We start from the raw sequence: 11,379 nt of genomic DNA, 5'->3' as shown, positions 1-11,379 counted from the left end.
TTCCACACCCGGCTGATTTTTTGATTTATTGTAGAGATGAGGTCTCGCCTGCCCAGGCAGGTCTCGAACCCGTGGGCTCAGGCAATCCATTCACCTCAGCTTCCCAAACGCGTGGGATTACAGGCTGAGCCACTGATCCCGGCTTGTTATTATTATTATTTAGAAACAAGGCCTCACCCTGTTACTCAGCCTAGTACAGTAGTACAATCACAGTTCACTGTAACCTCAAACTCCTGGGTTCAAGTGATTCTCCTGCCTTAGCCTCCTCAGTAGCTAAGACTACAAATGGGTGCTTGTAGAGACAAGGGTCTCACTATGTTTTCTTTTTTAGTTTTTTTTGTGAGAAGTGATCTCACTATGTTTTGCTGTTTTGTCCAGGCTGGTCTTGAATGTCTAGCCCCAGGTGATCCTCTCATCTTAGTGTTCCAAAGTGCTGGGATTATAAACATGAGCCACTATTCCTGGCCACTTTTTTTTAAAATCTAAAAATAACAATTAGAAAGTCTTTCATAATATAATAAAGTGCAACTAAAATTATACAACCAGTGCTGACAAGAGTATGGTGAGACACGTACTTTCGTTCACTGTTAGTGGCGATGTAAACTGGTTCAACAACTGTGCAAAATAAATAAATATATATTTCACAATGCACATTTTTTTTTAACTTTGACACAGTAATTCAAATTTAATAATTCTTTCTTAAGGAAAAAAATCCAAAATGAGGATTAAAAACTCTAAACACAGAGATGTAAGTTTGAGAATTATTTATTATAGTAAAAAAAAAATTGGAAGTAACTGTATCAGAGATATTCAAAATGTCTGAGTGTGCATATCTTAAGGTTAAACAAAACTTTGACATGCATCTCCTTTACATATCTAGTTATTTATGTATTAATTATGCATGTGTACTTATGTGTTATATTATGTAATATATTTTGGGCTACAAAGTAATGTAATATATTATATACAATAGATAAGCATAGACACAAGAGAAATTTTAATAATGAATTAAAATATTATTATCAATACTATTAATTTTTGAGTTAAGTAATTGTGATTGAATATACCTTATATTTTTGAAAATACTGGCTTAACACTTTCTGTTTAAGCAATTTTAGGTCTACCTTTGAGATCACTATTTTTTATAATTTTTTTAAAAAGAAGTTTATTGAGACAAAATTTGCATACGGCAAAATTTTATCCCTTTTAAGAGTATAGTTTAATGAGTTTTGACAAATGTGTATAGTTCTGTAACCACTACCACAAGCAAGATATAGACTATTTCCCTAACCTCAAAAAGTCCCCCCGTTCCCTTATGAACTAAATCCCCTACTCCAGCCCTAGCCCCTTGTCCTGGCCATCACTGATCCCATTTCTGCTTCTATAGTTTTGCCTTTTTCAGAGTCATATATATTGTATAATTTTTATATCTGACTTCTTTTATGTTGCCCAGTGCTTTTGAGATTTATTCATGTTGTTGAATCTATCAGTAGTTTCTTACATTTTATTTGTGAGTAGTACTCCTTGCATGGCTGTTGCAACAATTTATTCACTCACCAGTTGACGGACATTTTGTTGTTTTCAATTTTTGGCTATTATGAATAAAACTGGCTGGCTAGGGAGGCTGAGGTGAGTGGATTGCCTGAGCCCGCGGGTTCGAGACCCGCCTGGGCAACTTGGTGAGCCCTCATCTCCACAATAAATCAAAAAATTAGCCAGGCGTGGTAGTGTGTGCCTGTAGTTCCAGCTACTTGGAAGGCTGAGGCGGAAGGATCGCCGGAGCCCAGCAGGTGGAGGCTGCTGTGGCCAGGAGCGGCCACTGCACTCCAGTCTGGGCGACAGAGTGAGATTCCAACTTAAAAAAAAAAAGAAAGAAAGGTCTATTAGGGTAAGACCTAATCCAATATGACTGCTATCCTTAAAAGAAGATTAGAGGAGCACAAAGAAGAAATAAGTGAAGTAGAACCTGGGGGTGATTCCTAGAGTTGAAAGATCACAAGAGGAAAGCCCCTCTAAAATGATGGAGGAGGATGAGAAAATACCAAAACCTAAATCTGCAGTTTTACCACCGGATGTTCCTTAAAAAGAACATGTGAATGAAGCATTCATTGAGGATGCAAGTGCAGGTAAGTCAACTACTGAAGGACAAATAATGTATTTGACTGGAATGGTTGACAAAAGGACACTTGAGAAGTATGAAAGAGAAGCTAAGATTTTTACAAAGAGAGAGAGAAATTTGGTCCTTGTCTTAAGCTTTAGACACAAATTGGGAAGAATGAAACAAGGGTAAAACAGTAGGAGTGATTTGTACCTATTTTCAAACCTAAAAGAAGCACTTCGCAACTCTGGATGCCCCTGGCCACAGAGTTTTGTCCCAGATATGTCTGGTGGTACCTCTCAAGCTGACTTGATGGTGCTGGTAATCTCACCCGGAAAAGGAAAGGACATTCACTTCAAGCCCTGCTCAGGACCTACTTGCACTAATCTCAAAGAGCAATCATATTCTTGTCCTTGGTACACTGGATTACCATTAACTCCATATCTGGATGATTTGCCAAACTTCAATAGATCAGTTAATGGACCAATCAGGTTGTCAGTCATGGATAAATACAGGAATATGGGCACTGTGGTCCTGGGGAAACTGGTATTAGAATCTGTTTATACCTGGATGGACTTAAAGTCTATAATACTGAGTGATGTATCACAGAAACAAAGAACTGAGTAACATGTTCTCACTTATAAGCAGACCTTGAGCAATTATCGTAATACTATAAGGAAAGGATTGGCAGTAGTGGGAAACTGCCTGGGGAAAGGAAGGTACACCTCATCAACAAGGGTACCTGCATAATGAGCATTTGTATACCTAACCCTGAATTGTACCTCACATCTTTAAAATTAAAAATTAAAAGTTAAAAATAAAAACCTGTTTGAAGAGGCCAGCAGCTTGTGATGGTGTCAAACAATCACAATGTGGAAATTCTTGGAATACTTTCCAGTGACATTGATACTGTAGCCTCAGGTGAAACCTTCAACATCAGACCTAAGAGAATTGAAGAAGAGATTCTTCCAGGATTCCTACTTTGTCATCTTAATACTCTTTTCATTCTGGATGCACATTTGATATGATTATAGAACACAAATCCCCCATCTGCCCAGGGTATAATGCAGTGCTGCATATTCACGCCTGTATGGCAGAAGTTGAAATAACAACCTCAATCTGCTGGGTAGAAAAAAATCAGGAGGAAAAAAAAGTAAGACTTGACCCTCTCTTGTGAAGCAGGGCCAAGTATGTATTGCTCATTTCAGGACAGCAGGAGACCTTTACAGGCAGCATCTGCCTCGCTTTACCTTAAGAGATGGGAGTTAAGACCATTGCAATTGGTAAAGTTCTCAAACTGGTTCCAGAGGAAGACTAAACATTTTCTTAATACTGTGGATAAAATTTATTGCAAAAGTCAATTCACGTCACCTTGATTTTCTTAATAATGTCTTTTGGAAAGTAGAGTTTGAGATTTTGACTGCATTCAATTTATTATTTTTTAAAGTTATGGTTCATGCTTTTTATTGATGCTTTTATTTTGATCTTCAAAACTACTTTCTTGAAGTACAATTGCAGTAAACTAAACTGTACAATTTGATAATTTGTGACATATACACCTTTGAAATCATCACCACAGTGAAGATAAACATTTCTATCATTCCCTTCCAAAAAGAAGTTTCCTAGCCGGGTGTGGTGGAGTGTGTCTGTAGTTCCGGTTATTTGGAAGGCTGAGGTGGAAGGATCGCCTGAGCCCGGCAGGTCGAGGCTGCAGGGGCTGTGAGCATGCTGCTACACTACAGCTTGGGCGACAAGAGCGAGACTCCAACTCAAACAAAAAAAAGTTTCCTCCTGCCCTTTGCAAACCATTCTCTCCTCTGTCCCATCCCTAGGCAATCAATGACCTTCTTCCTGTCACTATAAGTTAGTTTGAATATTCTAGAATTTTGTCTAAATTAAATCACACAGTATGTGCTTTTCTGTGTTTGCATACCTTCTCTCACCCAGGTAAGTGTTTTGAGATTCATGCATGTTGATGTAGGCATCAATAATTCATTCCATCCCATTCGTTACCATAAGTTGTTAATCCATTTACCTGTTGTTTGACATTCCGTTTTAATGCTTGTCATACTTGAGAAATTTTTGCTTCACAAAGATGTCGGCTGAAGTGAAATGCAATATGAAATTCATTTGCTGAATTGCCCTGCTGAATTGCCCTGCTAGGAAACTTTTCCAACTCTTCGCCACAAAGACAACTGGTTTTGTTGAAATCCCAATCTGCCCTCATTTCAGTCTGTTGACATTACAAATTAATTGGATATCATTAAACAATTATATTTGTGATAAGAGTGTGTTATATCCACCGAAGTCTTTTATAAGTGATTTTATTTTGTTTTTACTAACATATTTTTAAGTGGGCTAGAAAATTTAGCTTCTAAATGTTTTAAGCACATAGATCAGAGAGTGATACATTTACATTACTTTGGGCATTTTATAGGTGGCATATTTACAATATTTTGGACATTAAAATCATTTAATGATTGAAATACTTCAAAATATTCTGTTTTAAATATTCTCCCCTTTGTGTAATTTTCTTCTGAATAGCAGCTACTTTCTCATTTATGGGTAAAATGTCATCTTGAAGTTAAATATTTAATGTTTGCTTTTCTGAAAATCTTAGTTAGCTAGCAGATTATAGACTTTAATTTATTAGAAATGAAAAATAAATGAATATGTATCTTTTTGTGAAAGGAAAATGAGCAAAGAACCTTTATATTTGCTTGACAAATCTCTTAAGTACTACACCCAAAATGACCAGAACACCTTTTTATGTTATAAAAGATTTTTAAGGACGGATGTGGTGGCTCACACCTATAATCCCAGCACTTTGGGAGGCTGAGGTGAGAGGATTGCCTGAGCCATGATTCAAAACCAATCTGGGAAACTTGGCGAGACCCATCTCTACAATATGTCAAAAAGTTAACCAGGCATGATGGTGCGTGCCTGTAATTCCAGCTACTCGGAAGCTGAGGCGGAAGGATCACCTGAGCCCAGCAGGTTGAGGCTGCGGTGGCTGTGAGCATGCCACTGCAGTCCAGCCTGAGTGACAGAGTGAGACTCCAACTCAAAAAAAAAGACGTTAAAAATTGTGTTTAATTTACTTAAATATATTGTAATTTTAAGACCTTTTTAAAAACAGAATGAACCACACCAGTAACATTCTGTAGAGCTTTATGAATGTCTCTTTTCAACTTGTGTACTGAAAAAACTAATAATCCAATAAATTAATTTCAAATGTGCTAATACACCTGTAATTTTATTCACAGCAATTTTAGAAGAAAACTTTACTTAATTCTGTTATATCAACAGTAATTATACTTCTAAAGTTTTCCTATAATGCATTTTTACTATGATAATGTATCTTCTCTAGTACATATTTCCTTTAGTAACTCAGAAAAAGTTGTTGCACTTTTAAAACAGAATCTAGCAAATACCATAAGCTGAGACATTATTTTAATTTTAATTTCAGCCAACTCTATAGCAAGCCTCCCACATAATACTCATTTGTTCAATTCTTTAGCTATGTTTTCTGTGAATCTTCCAACACTAATTAACTACAAAAATATTTCACCATATTTTCTGCTTTTTTGAGTCATTTTTAAAAATCATGCCATGCCAGTACAATATTGCTTCCTCAATTTTATGCATATTTTGTCTTTGTTATTAAGAAACCCAAAATGGAGTTCTAAACTTTACATTTAGTGCAATTTTGTAAACACTGAGTTGAATTTTACATCAATATAAACACTGGTAGAAAATGTAGAAGTATGTCTCTTGTCTTCATATTATAGATGCTTTTAAAAAAAATCTAATTGTGATGGCTTTGTTCTATAAATCAGTATTTCAAGGCACAATACGAGGGGGACCCCCCAAAAACCAGGATTTATTTATATAAAATTGTGTATTTATTCTTACATGTTTAAACTTCAGTCACCTTCAAAGTCCCTGTTTGATGCAATAGACTTATTGAGACACTTTTTCTGCAGCTCAGAATAGTTTTGGAACTAGTCAATTCTGATGCCTTTTAGCGCGCTGCCTACATTTCCCTCTGAGGACTTTTTTTCATCTGGGGAAACAAACAAAAAAAGTCCCTGGGATGAAGTCGGGTGAACAGGGAGGGTAGGGCAGAGGGTTGTGCCATTTTTAGGTCAAAAACTGCTGAACACTCAGCGTGATGTGAACAGATTGTTCACGTAAATCACCCATCATGAAATGGGCAAATATGTAGAAAGAATCTCCCCCCCAAAATTCACTGAAGTCAAATGCAGCCTCTCACAACAACGCTAGCTGGGACACTGATGTCAATGGGTCCCTAAAACACTTACCTTCTTTTTTTACTTTTAATATTTCTGATGAGTCTTGGAAACTTTTTTCATTAAAAAATGTATAAATAGGAATAAATTGTGCATGCCTGAAATATAAGTTTGAGCCTTTAGCAGAGATTGTCCTCTATGCCCTTAAGCTTTTAGACTAAGGACCACCCACCAGTGACACCTCCAGGAAGCATGTTAGAAATCACTACAAGCTCTCGTCCTAATGCATAACATATTCTACGTGTTTTGAAGTTTTATGTGCTTGTTTGAAACTGATGAACTTTCAGGGTTCAGTGAGGGATTTTAAAATTGAGATTTTGGTTGGGATTACAGGGGTTTACCCCTGTAATCCCTACACTTTGGGAGGCCAAAGCAAGAGGAACACCTGAGCTCAGGAGTTTGAGGCTACCCTGGGCAACATTGCAAGACCTCATCTCTACAATAAATAAATACATAAATAAAATTAGCCGGATGTGATGGTTTGCACCTGCAGTCCCAGCTACTTAGAAGGCTGAGGTGGGAGGATCACCTGAGCCCAGGAGGTCAAGACTGTGGTGAGTATGATCATGCCACTGCACTCCAGCCTTGGCAACTGAGTGAAACACCAATTTAAAAATATATATATATTAATTAAAAATAAAATAAAACGGAGATGTTTTAATGATATTTTCAGTAGGTGCCTATTATCATTTTTAAATGGAGAATTTTGAAAATTTCTCATGTCCTTTTTGCTCTATTTAAAATAAACTGTAGCCAGTGACTGAGCAAAGGGCACAGTTATGAGGATGATGTATGCTGTGGGAAAGCTATCGGATGCCCAGTCTCCTATGATACTTTGACTGGGTGCTTATTATATCCCAGAGTAGATCCCTGATTGTGGTTCCAATGAAGCCATTAGCGGTAAGTGTCACCAAATAAAGTCAGTTACTGACTTATTCCTCTAAGCATGCAAGAAAATTAGCCTCAAGTGCTTGGAAAACTTTTTCCACAGCATATTTTCTTGTTTCCATTTTTAAGGTGCAGTCTTAAAAAAGAGCAGACACTAGAAAAAAATGTTCTTAGTCTCTAGAATTATCTGACCAGGGGAAATAGGTATAGTAATACATGCCTGCCCCAGTGGCTTTAGGACACCTTTATTCAAAGTCGCAAAATAGTTCGACATTTCAAAAGAAGGGAAAGACTTGCCATGGGTTAGTAAAGCTTGAGCAATAAGTGCCGTTCAATATGACACAGAGGTTTCTTTTTGTTAGATCTCTCTCTGAAACGGAGATTATAAATATGATTATATAAGTTTTAAAAATGTGTCCACAGTTTCGTTTTAAATTGAGCTACAGGCCCTTTGAAGCTCTTAGTGACATGATGGAGTTTTCTAATCAAACATGCCCATTGTTTGTGGCTTTGACTTTTTACACTAGCTGATGACCTAAAGTATTTTGCCATAAATAACTTATTTTAAGTCTTAGATAATTATTGTTTCCCTGCTTTTCTTCAACTCAGAGGCCTGAGCAAGACAGCTATGGCAGTGCAAGTGAAGGAGTTTTAGTAGACTGCTTCAGCAGTAAAGAATGACAACTCCTCTAAAAACTAATCACATTGGACTGGACTTGTTCTTAATCAGCTCCTGTTTCATTGCTTGCAACTTTGGGGGCTTTTTTTTTCCTTTTCATTTAAATTAAAATTTTTTTGTAGCCGGGCTCAGTGGCTCAGCCTGTAATCCCACGCCTTTGGGAGGCTGAGGTGAGTGGATTGCCTGAGCCTGCGGGTTTGAGACCTGCCTGGGCAGCAAGACCTCATCTCTACAATAAACCAAAAAAATCAGCCGGGCATGGTAGCGCATGCCTGTAATTCCGACTACTCGGAAGGCTGAGGCGGAAAGATCGCCAGCGCCCAGCAGGTCGAGGCTGCGGTGGCTGGGAGCGGCTACTGCACTCCAGTCTGGGTGATAGAATGAGACTCCAACTCAAAAAAAAAATTTTGTACATCAAAAGACACTATCAAGAGAATGAAAAGAAAACTGACAGACTGGGAGAAAATATGTGTGAATTATACATCTCATTATGGGTTAATATCCAGCATATATAAAGAACACCCACAACTCAACAACAAAACCCAATTAAAAAATGACCAAAAAACTTGACTACACCTTTCTCCACAGATACACAAATGGCTAATAATGGGGACTTTTTTTGTCATCTCTCTCTCTCTCTCTCTCTCTCTCTGGTTACCATCCCATTCTTGCAGAGAAAGTTTGATCAGCCTCAGGAAACCTGGTTCTCCCATCAGGACACCTTGGGTCCCCTCCTGCACCCTGGGCTGGATGGACTGTGATTCAAAAGAGACCAGAGGCTGGGCGCAGTGGTTCAGTCTGTCATCCCAGTACTTTGGGAGGCTCAGGTGAGAGGATTGCTTGAGTTTGGAAGTCCAAGAACAGCCTGGGCAACTTGGTAAGACTTCGCCTCTACAACAGATCACAAAAACAAGCCGGGTGTGGTGGCATGCATCTAGTTCTAGCTGCTTGGAAGGCTGAGGCGGAAGGATCACCTGAGCCCAGTAGGTTGAGGCTGTAGTACTCGTGACATGCCACTGCACTCCAGTCTGTGAGACATCAACTAAAAAAAAAAAAAAAAAAAAAAATGAGACCTGTCCTTGTAGATGTGGTTTTAAAACCTCAGGTTCCAAAACAAATAAGGGTTAATGCTTGATTTTGTTTCTCCTTGTTTGTCTTTCCATGATACCTAAAGATAATCAGATTTCAGCATAAGCAACTTGATTTCTTTGCAGTGTACACCTCCATTTGAACTACCTCTGTTATTCTGACTTAATTTGTGGTTTATTACAGTGGTCCCCGACCTTTTTTGTCATCAGGTATCAGTTTCATGGAAGACAATTTTTCCATGAATGGGGGAAAGTGGAAAGGGGGTTGTGGGTAGAAGTTTTCAGGATGATTCAAGTGCATAACATTAATCATTTATAATCTGTTATTACATTGTAATATATAATGAATTATTTATACAACTCACCATAAAAAAAGGGTATGAATGAAGTGGTAAATAAAATAATGGGTGGGCCACATGTGGACTAAAATAAATGTTGGATTTTAAGCAAAAGAAACAATCAAGAAAGCAGGGAGACAACCCAGAATAGGAGAAATATTTGCGAATTATGTATCTAACAAGGGCCTAACATCCAGGATATACAAGAAACTCAAATAAACTGAAAGAAAAAAAACAAAACGAGTCTATTAAAAAATGGGCAGAGCACATGAATAGACTTCTCAAAAGACATATGAACAGCCAAACATACACCAGATACATGAAAAATCGCTCAGCCTCACCAATCATCAGAGAAACGCAAATCAAAACTATAAGGAGATACCACCTAATGCCAGTAAAGATGGCCATCATTAATAAATCAACAAAACAATAGATGCAGGTGTGGGTGCAGAGAAAAAGGAGACACTTCTACACTGTTGGTGGGAGTGCAAACTAGTCCAACTTCTCTAAAAAATAGTGTGGTGATATCTAAAGGAAATAGAAATTGACCTTCCATATGATCCAGCAATTCCCCTCTTGGGAATTTACCTAGAGGAATACAAATCATTCTACAAAAAAGATACCTGGACATGCATGTTTATTGCTGCACTATTCACAATAGCAAAAATATGGAACCAACCCCACTGCCCATCAAAAGTAGACTGGATAAAGAAAATGTGGTACACGTATATGATGGAACATTACAGAGCCATAAAGAAGGACAAAATCATGGACTTGTCGGCAAATTGGATGGAATTGGAGACAATCATTCTTAGTGACCCATCACAGAAACAGAGAAATGGATACTATATGTTCTCACTCATAAGTGGGACCTGAACATTAACCACAATAACGCAAGGCGGGGGTGGGATTGGCATTTGCAGGACACTACTAGGGAAAGGAGGGAAGGGTGGCCCAAAACAACACAAAGCCTACCTGATCCTAAACCAGGGGCAGTGAGGACCAGTCGGAGGCCCAACTTCACCTGCACATATATACCTAATCCTGACTTGTACCTCATACCTTCATAATAAAATAAATAAAAATAAAAACAAAAAGTGTTGGATTCTGGTTTAAAGCCCACCCCCAGATGCAGGTGTACAGTGGAAATACATCAACTTGCTTGCCACTCACTGATAAGGTTTTCATGTGAGTCTGCAAGCAACTGATTCATTATGCTTTTTGTGTAGTCAAACCTCCCTGCTCATGTTAACCTGAATTTGCAGCTGTTCTCCAGCACTGGCATCACTGCCTCAGCTCCACCTCAGATCATCAGGCATTACGTTCTCATAAGGAGCCGCAACCTGGATCCCTTGCATGTGCGGTTCACAAAAGGGATCATGCTCCTAGGAGCATCTGATGCCACTGCTGATCTGACAGGAGGTGGAACTCAAGCAGTAATGATTCAGAGTGACTGTGATTCAGAGCAGCTGTAAACACAGATGAAGCTTCCCTCATTCACTCACCACTCACCTCCTGCTATGTGGCCCAGTTCCTGACAGGTCACAGACCGGTACCGCTGGTTTACTACATAGTCTTGGTTCTATTATAGTGGTCTAAACCACCCAGTTTGGGAAATAGAGCAGCATGGTCTCCTGAATTTTGCGGAGGAACAAATTCTTGGAGAGATTTTCAAGTATAAGATTACTACTAAAGAGTCAACGAATGTTATTTGTTTTTAAAAAATCCATACTTGAAACAGCTTAGTCAACGAGTATATGAGTATTTATTGACTGTAAATTATTTTCCAGGCACAATCTTAAAAATCAAAGGGCAGAAATCAAGCAACTTAATTCATCCTTCCATCTTCAATCAGTTCAATCATTTACTCTTCTTCTCCTTCCCCTAACCTGTTCTTTCAGACTCCAAGCTCCCATTCTTTCTGTAACTTCAAAATGGTATCTAGGTTTCTGTAATTCATTGGGAAGTTGGGTCT

General features: G+C 38.3%; 1 pseudogene; it reads left to right on the top strand.

Annotated features, from left to right (window-relative positions):
- The window catches only part of LOC103267236, a 117,672-nt pseudogene extending 114,256 nt beyond the window's left edge, over positions 1-3,416 (top strand).
- The last annotated feature ends 7,963 nt before the right edge of the window (positions 3,417-11,379 follow it).

The sequence above is a fragment of the Carlito syrichta genome, unplaced genomic scaffold (assembly GCF_000164805.1).
Source record: "Carlito syrichta isolate Samal-C Ts95f unplaced genomic scaffold, Tarsius_syrichta-2.0.1 Scaffold308079, whole genome shotgun sequence".
NCBI classification, from domain to species: Eukaryota; Metazoa; Chordata; class Mammalia; order Primates; family Tarsiidae; genus Carlito; species Carlito syrichta.
This window is presented reverse-complemented; position numbering and strand designations above follow the sequence as displayed.